This window comes from Ixodes scapularis, unplaced genomic scaffold, assembly GCF_016920785.2.
Source record: "Ixodes scapularis isolate PalLabHiFi unplaced genomic scaffold, ASM1692078v2 PGA_scaffold44__24_contigs__length_19508400, whole genome shotgun sequence".
Taxonomy (NCBI): Eukaryota; Metazoa; Arthropoda; class Arachnida; order Ixodida; family Ixodidae; genus Ixodes; species Ixodes scapularis.
The window spans coordinates 10,675,270-10,692,227 of NW_024609873.1; positions in this window are offsets into that span (position 1 = coordinate 10,675,270).

Below are 16,958 nucleotides of genomic sequence, written 5' to 3' on the forward strand. Positions count from 1 at the left end.
TAGTATTTTTAAAAACAGTACTATCAGTGGTTTTCAGCTTCATGCGACCGAAGTTAAAGTGTTACCGTATGCTGATGATATTGCAGTGTTTTGTTCCAACCGCGAGAGTATTGTTCAAGTCGTTCACACGCTTAAACGTTATTGCGAAGTCAGTGGCAGCTCTGTTAACTGGGCCAAGTGCCTGGGATTTTGGCATGGAGAGTGGGGCTCTACTCCTAGTTCGTTTGCCAACATGCAGTGGGTGACCACCCCCGTAAAATATTTGGGAGTGCCTCTAGAAAATTATCGCGATAGCGAACCCTATTGGCGACGGCAGGTAATGGAGCTTCGCGAAAGAGTAGAAAAAAGTCGGAGGTTTGATCTGTCTATGTTTGCACGGGCCACAGTTTGCAATTTGTTTTTTGTCAGCAAACTGTGGTACGTTCTACAAGTTTTGCATTGCTCGCGGGTAAATGTGCAGAAATCGCACCGGGTATTTGCAGTGTTTATTTGGGGTTCCACGTGGGAGCGATCAAGTAGGACGAATCTTTTCCGGCGCGTACGCAATGGGGGGCTTAGTTTGACGCATTTGTTTTTACGTCAGGTTGTTAATCGGTTCATGTATTTTCGGGACATAAGTGAACCCTTTTTGCGCACCGTTTGTCGAGTGAGAGTTGCAAGCAGGTTGCCTGAGTTGATTGTTTCCACGTCATCGATGTCGGGTGGTATTCACGGATATTTAAAGGAAGTCGTTGCCTCATGTAAATTTCTGTTATCTCGTTTTTCAGTTGAGTATTTGAGTGAGGTTCCTCGGAAAAGATTGTATAAGGCTGTGTGCGATACTGTGTTTCCTGTACCTCTATACAGAGCCTTATACTGTGCAGGCCCAGGGCAATATGTCTTGAAGCGCGTTAAGCGTATGGTGGTGCCCGCAGGCACCAAGACTTTCTTCTTTACATTACATTCAGGTACACTGCCGGTCAAGACATGGCTAATCGAGAGGGGACTTTTTGTACCGTGGGGGGATCACTGCTTTTTATGCAAGAAGCCAGAGACGGTCGAACACGTGTTTCTTGAGTGCTGGGATGGGGTCTTCTTCTGGGACGTCCTCCAACGTGCCCTGAAGAAGTAGCTCCCCCTGGATGCGCATGGAATCCGTTATCTCTCGGTTAAAAACGAGGAAGGTTTTCCCTTTGACCTGGTTATGCTGTTGAGTCTGCACAGTATCTGAAAGTCCCGAATGGCTCTACACAACGCTGACAATAATGTACGGGAAGCGCGGGAATATTTTCGTGAAAGTGTATCTTTGTTAGTTGAAGTCAACAGAGCACAGAAGTGCGAGCCTGAGTGGCTTCCGCGCATTGAGGCACTTTTGTTCATGAAACAATTTTAGCCTCCGACGCCAGTCACTTCGGACTGGTTTAGTTTAGCCTTGCCCTGCTTCCTATGGTTTGAGCGATATGCCTGCCTATTTGACAACGTAAAAAAACCCGGCAATAAAGAAAAAAAAAATCGGTGGCCGAGGGGGCTAAAGCCCACACCCAGCTCGACGCGCGTGGAGCGAAAGCTCGCGCTGCAGAACCCAGGGATCCTGGGTTCGAGCCCCAGCCCTGCCAGTTTCGATCTGGACGAGCATCGTACCGGCGTGCGGTCGTGTATCACTACTGCGTGGTACACGTTAAAGACCCCAGGTTAGCGGTTGTACTGCACTGGCTAAATTGCTCATCTACAGCGTGTGACTCGTCGCAACTTTAATGTCCACGCTGTATAAATATTCACACAACCCAATTTTTTTTTTTTTTGATTCAGGAGAGCCGTGGCGGCACCGCAGAAAGGAAAGTGACCCAGTATCATGAATGCCTGCGTCGCCACCTCTAATAATGAAGTGATAAGATAGTGTAGAGAAGATGGGGCTGACGATGCCTGAATATAGCTTGTGGGCGAGGGTAATTGTGATTTGGTATCTGTTTTAGTTTTGCGCGTATGCATGTGCAGTGTTGTACTTATTGCGTTTGCGCATGCAAATGTGAAGTAAATCTGCACCGAAATATCTTCGTCGCATCTCTGGATTCATTACTGAAAGGCTAAACGTTTCGAAACAGAACAGCAAACACCCATAACTACGCACCTCATACAGCTGAAAGCGAAATCGCACCGCTTAGGCCTATGTTGCATTAGCATACTCCCGGGATCGGGCGTGCTCCACAGAAGCCTCGCTCCAGCACGACACGAAGCGATGGTACCACCCGGTTCCTACAAATATTGAGGGGTGCCATGTTGGGCTCTTTATGGCTTGGCTTAAAGACGGCCTTTAAGCTAGGCTCCTACGAGCCAAACGTGCTATGAACAAGCCCGTTTGAAAAGTCAGTTGGCACTTTGATACTTTAGACGCATCTTACAGATAAAAACAAAAACAAAAAAAAACAGGACGCGGGATGGCCAAGAAAGAAACGCGTTTTTCGTGTAAGGCTCGTCGAATTAGGATGCGCAGGAGAAACGCAGCCTTCTGGGTTAATTCCTTATTTTGAACTCTTTTTGTTCGCCCTCCGCCCATTGAAAAACATGCGGGAAGGGCCTTAGAACGCACCTCGTATCGCTGCGGCGCAGCGTTCTTCCGCAACATAAAGTTCGTCTCCTTTACTCTCCGTCTCCATGGCAACGAACGCCGATTGAATGGAAGCACGCGCGGTACCACTAGAGTGCACTAGAAGGTACGAGTGGGACGAGCTATAAACGCTTTACATACGCGCGAAATTACAGCCGTTATTCATGACCTTCAGTTGTCTTTCCCAGATGCCAAGCAACTAAAGCGGGCTTTGACGAGCCATTACAGAGGACAGTGCTGTGGAGAAAGACATAGCAGAAACTAAAAGAGCAATAACCTGCCCTGCTATGGTAATCATCAAGTGAGGTAACTGTAATAAAAGGTAACAAAAACTGAAGGTCGCTTATGGCGGCACCCATGCACAGCTGCTGCAAAGCGTCTATAGGCGCCGCTGATGCTTTCAGTTCTACCTCAAAATGTGGAAAGCGATCAGGTGGAACCAAGCCACTTTGATCGCAGCGCCACCTTCACTGCGATCAAGCAACGACACAGGTCAAGGTCCTATGGGCGATGTAGCCCGTTATGGGCTATATTGTATTTTTTATGATTATGACTTCAGAGGGAACGTCAACGCATCACGACACAACGACGCCCTGACGTCATCGTCGACGCCGTTACGCGACGTCAAGATCCTGTCGTAAGGCCATCGTGACATCGCGTCGCGTCGAGGGCGACGCCACTTGGCGACCTCAAGTCGCCGTTGTAACGCGGTCGTGACGTCGCATTGATGAAGACGCCGTTACGCGACATGAAGTCGCCTTTTTGACGCGGTCGTGACATAGAGTCGCGTTAAGGACGATGCCGTTTCGCGACATTAAGTCTCCGTTGTAACGCGGTCATGACGTCGCGCGCCACATCCAGGACGACGTGGACGCGGTCGTCGATGCCGACGTTGACGTTGACGCCTTACGCAACGTCGAACATCGGTATGACGTCACGTTAACGTTGTCCTGACGTCGTCGTGAACGTCAACGCCACGACGATGCCTTGACGGCGTGTAACGTCGTCGCCTTCGCCAGCACCAATGTCGACGCGCAGTCACGAGGATATCATGACGTCGCTAACGTCGTCAACGATGACGTCGACGTCGTGAAGCTGTCGGGAAGTCTTCGGGACGTCGAGTTGCGTCATGTCGACATCGTCGTCAACGAACTGACACCAAGCGTCCTTATGAAATTGCATTGACAAGGACGCCGTCATCTTGACGTACCGTGACGTTGTTGTCGTCGTCATCAAAGTAAACGTTGACATCGTCGTCGTTGTCAACGCAATATGACGTCAGAACGCAGCCTTGATGTCGTGTAACTAATGTTGTCAGCGTCGATGACGACGTTTACGTCAAGGTGTCGCCCTCATGTCGCATGGCGTTGTGACGACAAGTGAGGTGCCGGTGACTTTATGTACGTGACGCCTGGCGTCTAGGTTGTATGAAAAATGTAGTCCGGAGTCCTATCGTTTCTATCCAATGTGCCGGTCAATCTTGGAGTTAGAACGAAATGCGTTTTTCATAAAAAAAACGGCTCAACCAAGCCCCTTCGTTCGTAGCGCCATAGAGGGCTCTACGAGCGAAGTGGATTGGATTAGCCGTTTTTTTTTCCACATGCGGAGGTTTCAAAATAGCACTCCGATGGCCCCACTCGTTCCTTCTAGTACACTCTAGTACCGCCGCGTGAAGCCAGCAACAGCTGACGCCATTTTACGAACGCCGTCTGCTAGCCAAAGCCGAACGCGGTGTGTCAGATCAACCGTCTCCGCCGTTGCGCCGCTGGCAAAGACGACGAAGCTGAGACACGCCGACGGCCATTGAGCAAGCAACAGCACCGCGGGACGACTGCAACAACGGCATCTATTGGGATCAAAGCCGAGAAATAAGCAAGAACAATTTTTATTTGTACCATAAAACTCGATATCAAAGTTGGGGACCACATATCTTTGCTGGGTCTCTCCTGTGAACGTTTTACAGAGTAGAGACACTAGGTGCCGTATTCAGAAAATAGCTCCGTTTGCAAAATATGGGGACCCTGAAAATGGCCGCTTAACCGCTATCAGAACCTATAACTGACCTAACGAGCACTTGGCAAGTGGTTGGCGCATAAGCCGTCTTTATGCACGCAAGCGGGCGACGGGCTCAGCCCAGCGGATCACTCGAAGTCACCGGGGCCGTCAGAATTTTGGCGGCCGCGGCGACGAACGACTAGAATCTATTAGTTTTTCCGCGCGCCTTCTCTCTTCTCCAAAACATAAACTTAGCAAGGTTACCAGTGAAATGGTGGCTCTCGCGCCGCCTAGATGAAAGAGAGTCTTTGCGTGGGCCCAGGTGCCCTCCACCGTATTGGTGTGCGCACCAGCGTTCGTGTCGACAAAGTGCATCTTGTGGTTGACGGTGAGATACGTGAAGCGAGCGTCATCTGCAAGCTTGTGATAGCGAGCCCAACAGTCAGTGATTATTCTCGTTCCAGGGCGGACCCACTCTGCTATTATACCTAGCAGGGTTTTAACGTCACGGATCTCCACGGGAACAAGAAAGCAGCACCCGTTCCCACGCTCCACCCCACCGAAAACCCACTGGCCAGGTCTTAAATACCCGCGATGGTACTTTCGCCGCCCGAACATACTCTCGTCTAGTTCTACAGTCACGCATTCGCAGGCAATCATCTCTGAATGCGTAAAGACGGCATTTACCACAACCTCACGACAAAGGCTCGTTCAATCAGTTATTGTCTTACTTGCGATATCAGTCTCCCGCTGATTGACGGCGCTCGGTAGGTTCTGGCACCAGAAATAGATGATGTTCATGAGTTGGGGAAGCGTCAGGTGCGACCCCTCGAAGAATGAACCGCTCAGTACCGATACCTCTCCCCGGCACTGAACCTTGACCGGCTTCCTCTTGGGCACCTCACGAGTCATCGACACATTACACCCCCACGAGTAGCCATTCGCAGATTTAGCGCGGACTTCCACCGTCATCGCAGCTTCGCACTCTGGGCACGCACGAGAACCCTTGCGCAGGCCCATGCCCTGAAGCAAATTAATTGCTTCAATTGCATCAATTGCTTTCATGGCGTCATGAAGACGCCATGGCACTGGGATGCTCGGCTCTAGAAGAATAAAGTGCCAAGGGAGAACTGCGCGCTTTCTATTTATTTTTATTTGATCCGCCATTTTATACCTTGTGACAGCCTTCTAACAAACTCATTGGTTAATCGGTCGGACCACACCATGACGTGACAAAACAAACGCCAATCGTATCACCAGAATGGTTGCCACGGTCGGCACCGTTGCAATGAAGACAACAGTCGGACCCAACAGCAAAATGAAGTAACAAAGTGAATAAAAATTTAAAAAAAAATAAGAAGGGAGCCGTTCTCGGGCGGCGTGTTCTTTGATGAGAGGTGTTGTTCGCATTGTTCTGTTTGTTTTCTTTTTTGTTTCTTTACCCTAGAGGATGCCACGTCCCTTATTTGAAGCTGATTTGTTAATTCAATAACAAACAACGGGTTGGAACGAAGGAAGGAGGGAGTCATGGCGTCAGAATTCGACGTAGTATAAAAGAAAAGTAAGAATGCACAATAATACCGTATCCGAAGACCGTTATCCTCCGCTCTCGGCGAGGCCTCATGACGCCGCCGATGACCGTTAGGATATTTATTTTGTTTATTCTGATTTTTTGTCGCGACGACTACTCCCGCGTGCCTCAGAGTTTCCAGCGGAAATCCGGCAGTTTTTAATAAGTATTATTAATATTTGTGTTCAAAGGGCACTCTTCCTATCCTGCTTTGTTTCTGACGCCATAAAAGAAATGTTTCTGTTTACATTATAGGCGCGAAAAATCCACACTGACCAGGGCCTGAGTAACAACTCTGCATTACTGGGGCCGTAGTCCGTGTGAATCCTTCGCGCCTATAATCTAAAAAAAAAAGAATGGCATACACACGTCTCAAACGCGCACGCACTCAAATTTGATCCAGAAGTCCAGTGTTGCCGAGGTGCTTTTGTAGCGCTTTCAAAACGATACACTGATACCGCCAAGTGTTCTCCGGCCCAGGATTTTGGTGACATTAAATGGTCTGCTACGGTCCAGCAGTTGCAGCGTTCTTCTCATGTCTTCTCGTTGGGTGCTGTATTTCACGCACGCACACAAAAGACGCTAGTTACAAAGCTAAATAATTAGACTAATTAATTATTGGACTACTTCTATCCACAAACCAATCCGACCATGATCTGAACTTTTTAGTTTTTTAAACGTGGCGCTAACTTTTTCCGCCCATATTTTTATCGCACCAGGGACAAAGACAAAGCAGTTTTTAGACAACAGTTTGGTACAAGAACATGGGTCTAAACTTTAAAGTATCAATGCGCCAGTCAGTCGAGAATTTTATTAATAAGGGGATATTTTAGTGTTAATCTGATTTTATAATCTATGGAATATAAAAGAAATTGATGACTCGTTCAACTAATGACAGCCCACCACCACGAACGAGGGATTCGTTGCTGCTGCACAAAAAAGTTGTCTCTATTCGCTCTGCGGAAAACGGCCAGGGTTTCATAGAACGTAGATATAGGACCACAGAACCCAACGAACGAAAGTGAGCACAGTGGCGTTTGTCAGGTGATATATAAAAAAAACAAACAGGAAGGTCATTTTAAAGTTCAAATCATTACTTAATATAAATGTGTAACTGAGGCTTAATATGTATATAATTACTTTTAATTAGAAAATTACCATTTTGAAGAAATCTCTTTTTGGAATACGCCACATCGACCCTGGTGCCATGAATGTTGAATAAACGAACGTGAGGGCAACGACAGTGTTTCCAACCAGAAGTCTAATTTCTAAAAATACTCGACATATTTATATAATAAATATCACATTTGAGAGCGTCCTTAAAACATTAATTATGTATCACTGTCACAAAACACGAACATTACGTTAAGGACGAAGGTTACGCGCCTTCTACCATCAAAGTCCGAACTGCTTTGCGATGCGTAAGGTTGCCTTGCTAGGGCCTTGTCACAGTCCCTAGCCATCCGCTGCATGCGGTTCAATATATGATTAAACGAACAATATAAGGGCGAGTTTTCGATCGTGGTATAAGCCATGTAATTGTGGATATTTCTGTGTTGACCATCTGAATGTCTTCTTTAGACAGCACACGTGCCAGCGCTTCGCTTGTTCCTTGAGAACGCTGAAGGGTTTCGTTGGGCGGGGCTGAGTGCTAGCCTGCTGCTGCAGGCGTCGCTGACATTGGCTCATACGACGGGTAGTGCGGTGGATATTTAACAGTCAGACAGATCTCTGTTCAATGCTCCGGCCAAATTGCTTTACCGTGAAAAAACAGTTAGGGCGCAGGCGAGCTGGTGTAACCTTACCATTTTTTAGACTACCTGAGACCGGATGGCTTTATTGTAACGTTACATTTAAATTTAAATGAAATCGAAATAGAAAGGAAGGAGAAAGCATAAAATGGTTGCTTATTGTATAATGAATAACCACTCAATGGAAGCGTTATGCACTTTATTAGTTCGCTTTCTGGGCTGTCCAGTATGATCTCAATATTGTCCCTGTACGATCATCGATGCTATTGTCTACACAATAAAATTTTTGTCTGTTCGTAAAACACCCACCATATAGTGTGTCCAAGTTTTTCTATTTAATACTTCTGGAAAATAGAAAATAAAAAGCGAGTGGAACAGCTACAAGAGCTGAAGGAAAAAGTAAATGTTTTCGTTTCCAGGAAGAGCACAAATCCACCTTTTGATGTCCCGACAACTCCACTACTGTGCCGCTTAGTAAATAACGCGCTTGTTCTTTGGCCAGCTGGGGATGTTTGCCAGCGTTAAAGTTATTTTGGTGTATTTAAGAAAGGATCGTTTTCAAAAAACGGAAAGAAAAAAACGAGGCACACAGAATTGCAAACAGCTCCGGTAACGTGGCGTTTTATATTGCGCTCCGCAACCTGCGACGAGATATGGCCCTCAACCGACAACGCAGGTGGCGCGCATGCGCAGTAGTGGCGTTCTCAATGAAGTAGACGGGAAAAGAAGCAACCTATTTTTTGTAGTTGTTAATTAGCTTAGGATCAATCCTACTGATTGAACCTCCCCATGCTATGCGGGAAAATCGACGAATGGTGTGTCCACAAAAAAAAATATCTCCCTTGAATTCAAATAGATATAGAAGACACAATAAAACGCCGAGAAGACGACGCACTCTGTTGTCTGTTCGCTGGATCTACGGGAGAAGGCACGCGCCAGAATTACATTCATTTATAACTCAGTCGCCTGCGAGCGGATTCGCCGTTGACTTTGGCAAGTTTATTGACCTCGTGTTTTCACAGGAAGAGGAACATACATTGAAATTTTACATGGTAAAATACACCACCTAAATTGACATTCAGTGAAGGTTTGAGCTTTCTATCTGTAAGCACCAATTCATTTTTGGTTAGTTTTTAAGCGTACTAAGCACTATGCCGAGTTGATGTTTGTTGGTGCGTAAACGCAGAATATATTTTTCAAATGTAAGGGACATTGAGGAAGGCAGATGTGCGTCTTTTCCTTCCTTCATCACCTGCGTTCTACAGCCGTGGCGTGGCAGTGAACACGAGACCCCAGGCTAGTAGGCACGCTTCACTGGCTAAATTCCTTATCTACAGTGGGTAACAATATCCTTATGTGCTGCCAGACCAAACTCCTGCTGTATAAACAACTAACGACTAATTTGTTTTGTTTTCGACGAAGGAAAACTCAATGTTAAGAAAAGTGATCACATGTAAGGTGTGTTGTAGATACTCTGTGGATACAGATATTACGAGGCAGCTTGGGAATTCAAGACTTTATTTCGTCCACTTTCATTCACTCGGCGAATATTAGGAAAAATAAAGAAACCGTTAAGAGACACAGAAAAATATAGAACATGAACATGATTGAATAACAGGCTGAAGATGAGCTAGTTGGTACATAATTCAAAAGTAGATGGTCAGCTAGACGATAGGGGCAAAACACAGACAGGGAGAAACAGAAACAGAGACATACACACCGCTGACTATCAACTGAGACTTTATACTTCTTCTTCATCACTTTGACCCAAAGATTTACACCTAAAGTAATGCCAATAAATCACCCTAAGACCATGTTTGAATATTCGGTCGTCGGTTCTGACCATATACTGCCTTCCAGTTTTTTTTCCCCTTGCAAGGTAATTCATTACCTAATTAGTATTTTGAGGTTTCTCGATAGATGTAATTTCATGACGTGGGGAGTTCCTTGCCAATAAAATCTATAAGCAACCGATTGCGACTCCCACCCGACATGCGGGCAACGGGAACAGAAGGAGGCGTCGCCTCCTGCAGAAACTCGTTGTCTTCTGCTGGCGTCTTCTGCGCATGCGTGTTACGGAAGGCTGAAAGCACGCGCACGAGAGGGAGCGTGTCCGGGATTCTCAGCCTGTCAGCGACTATGTTATCAACAGAGAATTTTGGAATAGGGGGCCTCAACGCTTTGTGTCCTCCTAGCAGCTTGGGTCGCCGCACTGCGCAAGGGCGGTGGTTTTTCGCACGCACGCTGCAACGCCCTTGGTTGCTTCGGACTATCCAACGTATATATATCTGCATGCAGCCAGGATTCAAAGACAGCCTGGCCCCTTCGATTGAAAGAACTACTTTGTTTGGATATGGTGCCTGGAACGCGTTCCCGACTGGTGTTTTTACCGCGTCTAAACAATGGCCGCAGAAATCACTATCGTTGGTTGTCTATGAGTTGCGATAGCATTCGTCATGAGACTCACGACGCAGCTCACTAGTGAGGACAACTACGCAAATTATGAGTAAACACTTTGCTATAAATTCAATTTTAACTCCATATTTAGCGCAGAAGCTTAAAAGAAGGAGGCCGTAAAGATCCATGAAATCGGATGAGGGGGGGGGGGGGGGGGGGAGTTATAGCTAAAGAATGCCTATCACCTTAAAAAAGTGGTGTCTTAATTTCCGCCTCGTGAATTCATAGAAGTGTCACGCTGTCGCCTGCCGCGATCCTGGCGGTGTTCCAGCGGCGGTGGAGGATGTGGCAGACGCCTGTTCTGCTGCAGGTCGCACTTTGCAGCTTGGCAGTCCACGGACGCTTCGGAAGTCGGGAGTTGGGACGTCGTTACGAGAGCGACACTCACGTCCGCTCGTGCTTTACGCCAGCGTTTCTACGACCAACCACCAGGATCGCGACAGAGAACAGCATGATAGTCCGGCTTTTGTGCAACCATTTCTTGCCACTTCGCGACCACTTTCCATGCAAGGGTGGAGTAGGACTCAAACACACCAGTCGGAGACGCGTTCCGGACACCGTATAGTTTGGGAGTCAGTTTACCAAAACCGGGGTGTGTGATAGACAGGTGGAGAAACGAGAGCCAAAATAGCGATCGGATTGTGTCCCTTTCGGTTTTCTCTTTATCTGTGGCGCCATCTATGTGGAGAACGGGGAACTCTCGCTCCAGGTGGGCGATTGGTGGCGACCGGCTAAACTGACGGAGATGGTTTCTCGTAGATTTTCAATAAAGGACTGTCGTGCTCTCAGTTTATTTTGCGCACTCTCCCAGAAAGTTCCATGCAAATCCAATTTCGATTATTTTTTCTTCTCGCCGCAGCGCTATCTGTCGCAAATCGGCGGTACCCTCAAGCAGACGCGTACAGAATCCGGTCACGGCGCTGCGGTAGGCTTCTATGGGCCGCTTTCCCACCTGTCTATCTTACACCCTGGCCAAAACCGTGGAAGCTCCTTAGCGAGGCTTAACTATCAAGACTGTCAGACACACGCGCCAGCAGCAAGATGGCGGCGCCCAGATGTCGTACGTGCAAATGTCTCTACGAGACGCAGGGAGCGTCTGTGTAAACAACACGTTCACCCGAACTGAAGTTTCCGTGTTCGAGGATACGGGGTAGTAGGTTGGCGGTCACTCCAGGGGTCATGTACCTGCCACTTTCCTTGGCATCTGGAAGAAAAACAAAGAAAAAGATTGGCAGTCTTAGCTAAATATGAGTTACGTTTTTCGGCAGTATTTGTGGCGTTAGCGCAGCGAAGGTCCCGTGTGTCCAATGACGAAACTCTGCCCTTCTAACCGCGGTGAACATTAGAAAGTTTTGGAATAGCGTTCGGTAAAGCTTTGCGCATGCGAACAAATTGCGTCGTCGCCCCTGCGCATGCGCCGAGCACAAACTGCGCTTTTGGATTGACGCATGGGGACGACGCTATTTGAGTGCATACGCGAAGCATTTACGAACGCTAGTTAGTGTAAAACTAAAACGCAAGCGTCTCTCTAGAATACATCATTCGGTAGCCGCTCGTCGCCATTTTCGTGCTTTTACAACCCGTGCAAGCGCAGAGCTCATTAGATGGCGAATTGTTATTTACCCCGTAAGTGATGATGTCACAACATGGCGCTGTGCTCTCAATAAACCGCTGCTAGATCCGTTGTAATGGACAAATGCACGGAGGCTCGACGTGAGATTAGAAATTTCCGATAAAAAATGTGCGTCTTTTCTACAGGGGTTATTCCCTGGGCGCCATGTTTGAGGGCGATGTAGGAAACAGCGTGAAAATTCATCGTAGGAAACAGCGTGAAAAAGTGACGACGATGAAGAAGAAGCACACAGTGTATCGAGTACAGCTCCGCTGGTCTTCCTTCTTCACGAGAGTGGAAAGGCTGAACGATTTCTGGTTTTATGTTAACTGAAATGAAGATGGCCACGAAGCTCGCCCTAAAAACATTTCCAAAGACAAAAAAAGTTAATTATAATTTTCATTTTGGTATCCTTTAAAGCAGTAATTTTCAACCATTGGTGTTTCGCGGACCCCTTGTGGGTCGGGGGTGATGATGGAGGGCCACGTTCATGGTGAGGCGAAAAGAAAGGTAGAGGGTAATTTTTATAATGGTTTAATAAATGAATACTTAGCAAAAAGAGGCCGTACTTCAAACGAAGTTGAAATATATTTAGTACGAATATTCATTTTGTATTTATTCTGTATTATTTTGGCCGCACTCGAAGGTATTCAAAATACAAATACAAAATACATATAAGGTATTCAAAATACATTATAAATATGAATCAAAAAATATTTTAGATATACCGAAAATAGTATTCCTTCACACTCAAGATGCCACTTGTGCATTAAAAACCGGTTACACAATTCTTTTTATTTTCGATTTTGTCAGCACATGGTGTCCCTGTGGTATTTGAAGGCACTACTAAATACATTTACAAAGCTACATTAGAAACGAACACAAACACCATGACGCACTGAACAGCTCATTCACAGTCCCGTTGACTGCTCTAGAGCCTTATATAGCCTTCATATTGAAGGTAATCATTTTTTCGGTGACCACCTCTGCGCTTATTAAGGTTCCAAGTATTCGATCTTCTTCTCGGGAGTGTGTCAAAGGGGAAACAGTGTTTTGAAGTTCGTGGACGATATCTCTTACTAAAAGGCATTGGTACAACTAATAACAATTCGGCGCAGTCCCTAAAACAATATCCACACAAACGGCTCATAAAATACATGTTATTGCTTCTCTGCGTAGCACCACTCAGGACGAAGCGTATCAAGGCAGTTTCCTCAGTTTAAAATACTGTAAACGACTTTATTTTCGTGAGGAGCTAATTCTCGCAAAGTTCGCGAATCGCCTACAATTCCGAATAATAGGTCCCGTGAACAATTCCGGCAAAATGTAAAAACATTAAAATATATATTGCGATCCCAGCGCGTGGCGAAAATTAGAATTTGCGAATTATTCCAGAACTCCAACTTTGACCTAAATCGCGAAACATTGAGCCCGCGAAAAATAAATATTTCACAGTAGTTGTTTTGCCTTTCCTTTTTAGTAGTAGACTATTTAATATGGTAGTTAATGTCACTATATTAAAGTCACTATTCACATCACGTACAATGGTGAGTATACACGTTCAGTGAACTAACATTGTGCTAACAAAACCACGCCAAACGTATCTGTTCACAGCACCTGCTGAAGCTTTCCAGCATCAGCAAATGTTGTGGTTGTAGTTCTTCAACCCCGTTTGTGATTGGTGTGCAAGGAACTGATCAGGTGTGTTCTTGATAGAAAAAAGGAAACAATAACATAAACTGGGCTGATTTAGGAGTGCGGTGCTGCGCAATTCAGTTGACAAACTAATCAAATGTTGTATTTCGGTGCTTCAGTGTATTTCATATCTGCTTGAAGTGAACTTCTAGAAGGGGAGCTTTTCAATATTTTGGTAGTTTAAGTCAAACTACCAATGTATTGCAGTCAAAGGGTACTTAGAGTATAACACAACACTTTTTACGATTTTCAGGTATTTTAAAAGTATTCTGCACGTATTTTTGATTGCTCCATTTTTTTAGGGTTGGAGTATATTTTGCATGAATTAAATAACTATTTCAAGGAATGTATGTGAAAGGTATTTTGTGCCTATTAATTTAGTATTTACATATTTCAAAACGCATGAAGGGAACTTCAAATGTAGTTTAAGTAAAGGTATTTTAAAATGAATTTTAGAAGTATATTTTTGTACCAAGTAAAAAAAAATAAGTTTATATTTTCGGCATATTTTTCGTGTACTTACAATTATGAACCTTATTTCAAATACACTCAAATTAGAATGTGGTATATTTCAAACGTATTAGTTTTCGCCAAGGGTATTATAATGCAATTAAATGCAAAGGTGCAAACGAGCTGGACAAGAATGATGAAAATAATCCCTGGAGATGGGGAACAAGAGGGACAAAGGACAAACACAAATCTCTAAGCGCTCACCAGTCACCTAGCTGTGTTTGGAGATTTTTGTTTATCCTTTGTCCCTCTCGTTCGCCTTCTCCATGGATTATTTCATCATTCTTGTCCAGCTCGCTTGCACCTTTGCATTTAATTGCATTCTAATAAAAGCCTTGAAGGCCGGTTTTCATGTGTTTTCCATATGCTAGTTTTCTTGTAGGACTTGGATATGTGCCGTGAAAAAGAAAAAGCAGGCGTTGTCGGACCACGATGGCTGATGCAGGAAACACTTTGGGTTGCATTCACAGATACTTATGCTTGTCAGATTTATTCGTGTTATTCCAATATGAATGCGGGAAAACCGCCAAGTTATACGAACCACTGCCGGACTACATTCAGTGCATTTTCAAGTTCAACCGTCGCGTGATCGTTTGAACTGTCGTCTGCTCTTTTAAACGTTTCTGCGTGTTGTCGTCTGCTCGTTCAAACGACAGCGACCCGTAAATCAAACGCTGACTCGATAATTGCGATAAGACGTAAGTGCACGCCTCAAAAAGCGTTTTAAGTTTAATGGTTGGTTGGGGTAAGTAGGCTCGGCGTAAACAGTACATAGAAGGAGATGTTGAGCATTGTTACCTGTGACCATCACCGACTTGTTATGATCGATGCACTTGGTCGAATTGTGCTTGCGATTTTAACCATCGACTGTCGGCCATCGCAGCTACGGTTCACGTTCTTGCAGCCCAAATGGTGCCGCGACTGCAAACAGTAAGCAGAATCTCATCATGGTTTCAGCGTGCATTCAGCGTCGTTCACGCGAATGAATCGCCACACTTCACATTATTTCCAGGAAGTTTCGGGACGTAACCAGCCTCGTTATATTTCGCTCATGAAACTATAGCGGTCAGACATTGCGCAAAGACTCACACCGACGCTGCCAACACCGGATTCCAATGATTTGTTGATGTGGGATTCGGCACCTCTTTCCCACACCCCATAGCGCGTGCGCGGCGCCGGCGGCGTGCCACTGGGGGCGCTCCGGTTTGTATGTATACATGGGTCGGTGCATACAGTCACAGCGATAGCTACTACACGTAAAGAAGAAGTCGTAGTACATCAGGATTGCATTCAGGGACTGTCGGGTCTGTACGGCCAAGTCCCTTAGATTCGTTCTCCCTAGCACGTACTCACAAAAAAGCCCTCTTGTCAGGTGACGCCATCTGACGACGCATGTTGCTTAATACGATGTGCGAAGGTAACATTTGTGACAGTTGGCGTGACGCAATACCGCTCAGAAGACAAGTGGACTGCACCTTCTGCCCACTCGTCGAGTTTCATCGTGTTTGCCACTGGGAAAACATTCCTCCAAGGCGGGGCGTTACATATGCAGGCGATGTTATATTAAAGAAAGGAACATGGTAAGCGTTGATATAACTCTTCCTGAAAATTTCCGACTAAAACTCCCAACAGCATACATATATAGCATATGCCTCGATGGACTGGTGATATTTTATTTTATTTTTTTTCGATTTGAAATAGAGAAAGAACGCTTGGGTAATGCGAGGTGACATATATATCTATATATTTCTATAGGTTTATGATTTATGTCAGGTTTCTAATTTAGATGTCACCTTTTTACAGGTCATATCACCTCGACTGTATATAGAGTACTTTAGAAATAAATTAGCTCAAGCAGTAGATGAAAGCTTTGGAAAAACATTAACCTGTTCGGCTGGATTCATTCTAATAATGCATACTTATAGTTCCCATGTCGATTTTCGTTTTCTTAAAGTTCTACATATAAGATGTCAATGTTTTTTTCCAACTTAACGAGACAAATATTTTTTATTTGAATTTTTATTGCAGTTTTATTACAAACTTGAGAACGTAGATGAAGCACCAATATGAGTACTCAAGATTATCCTCCTCTAACGTTATTTCCGTGCAATCTACTATTTGGTATACCTATGATGCCATTCCTTAAATAATCATTCACAGCCGTTCGTAACTTCCTTCATCAATCAGCATTTTTACATTTAGGCTAGCTAAAGCAAGCGACCGCGCGTTACAAAGGGGACAGCCATTAACGTCCATCCATCCACCAAGCACCTCGTTGCCGTGACCTGTGCTTCTACGCCTAACTGAAGAGCGAGCTATGGGTTTGAGAGAATCAAACATTGTGTGCAAACGGTGCTAACAGTTGCATAGGCTGGGAAGGCGTAGTATACATTGTCTTTTAGTTAGATGGGATCAAATAAATCTTAAGATAATAATCACCGCGGTATATAGTAAAATGATGTTTGTGTTTATGCTTCAAATATTTTTTTTTGGCGGTGCCCATGTAGACTTTTGGCTCCTCGTAAATTGTTCAGACCACTCATTTCACTGCACATGGTTAAAATTAGAAACTTAGTGAGCGTCGTCAAAGCAACTAAATTAGCAAATTTTAGAATGACTTTGAGAGCGTGGGAAGCATAGTGTCCATAGGTGTGCGGATAGGGTGAGTGGAAGTCCGCCTCCATTAAGGCATGTACAAACCGAAATCGGCTGCGGGATCCGACATCCGATTTCGGCAAAAAATATTCGTGAGGCGGGCACATCGAGAGTCGATTTTGGTTTGCA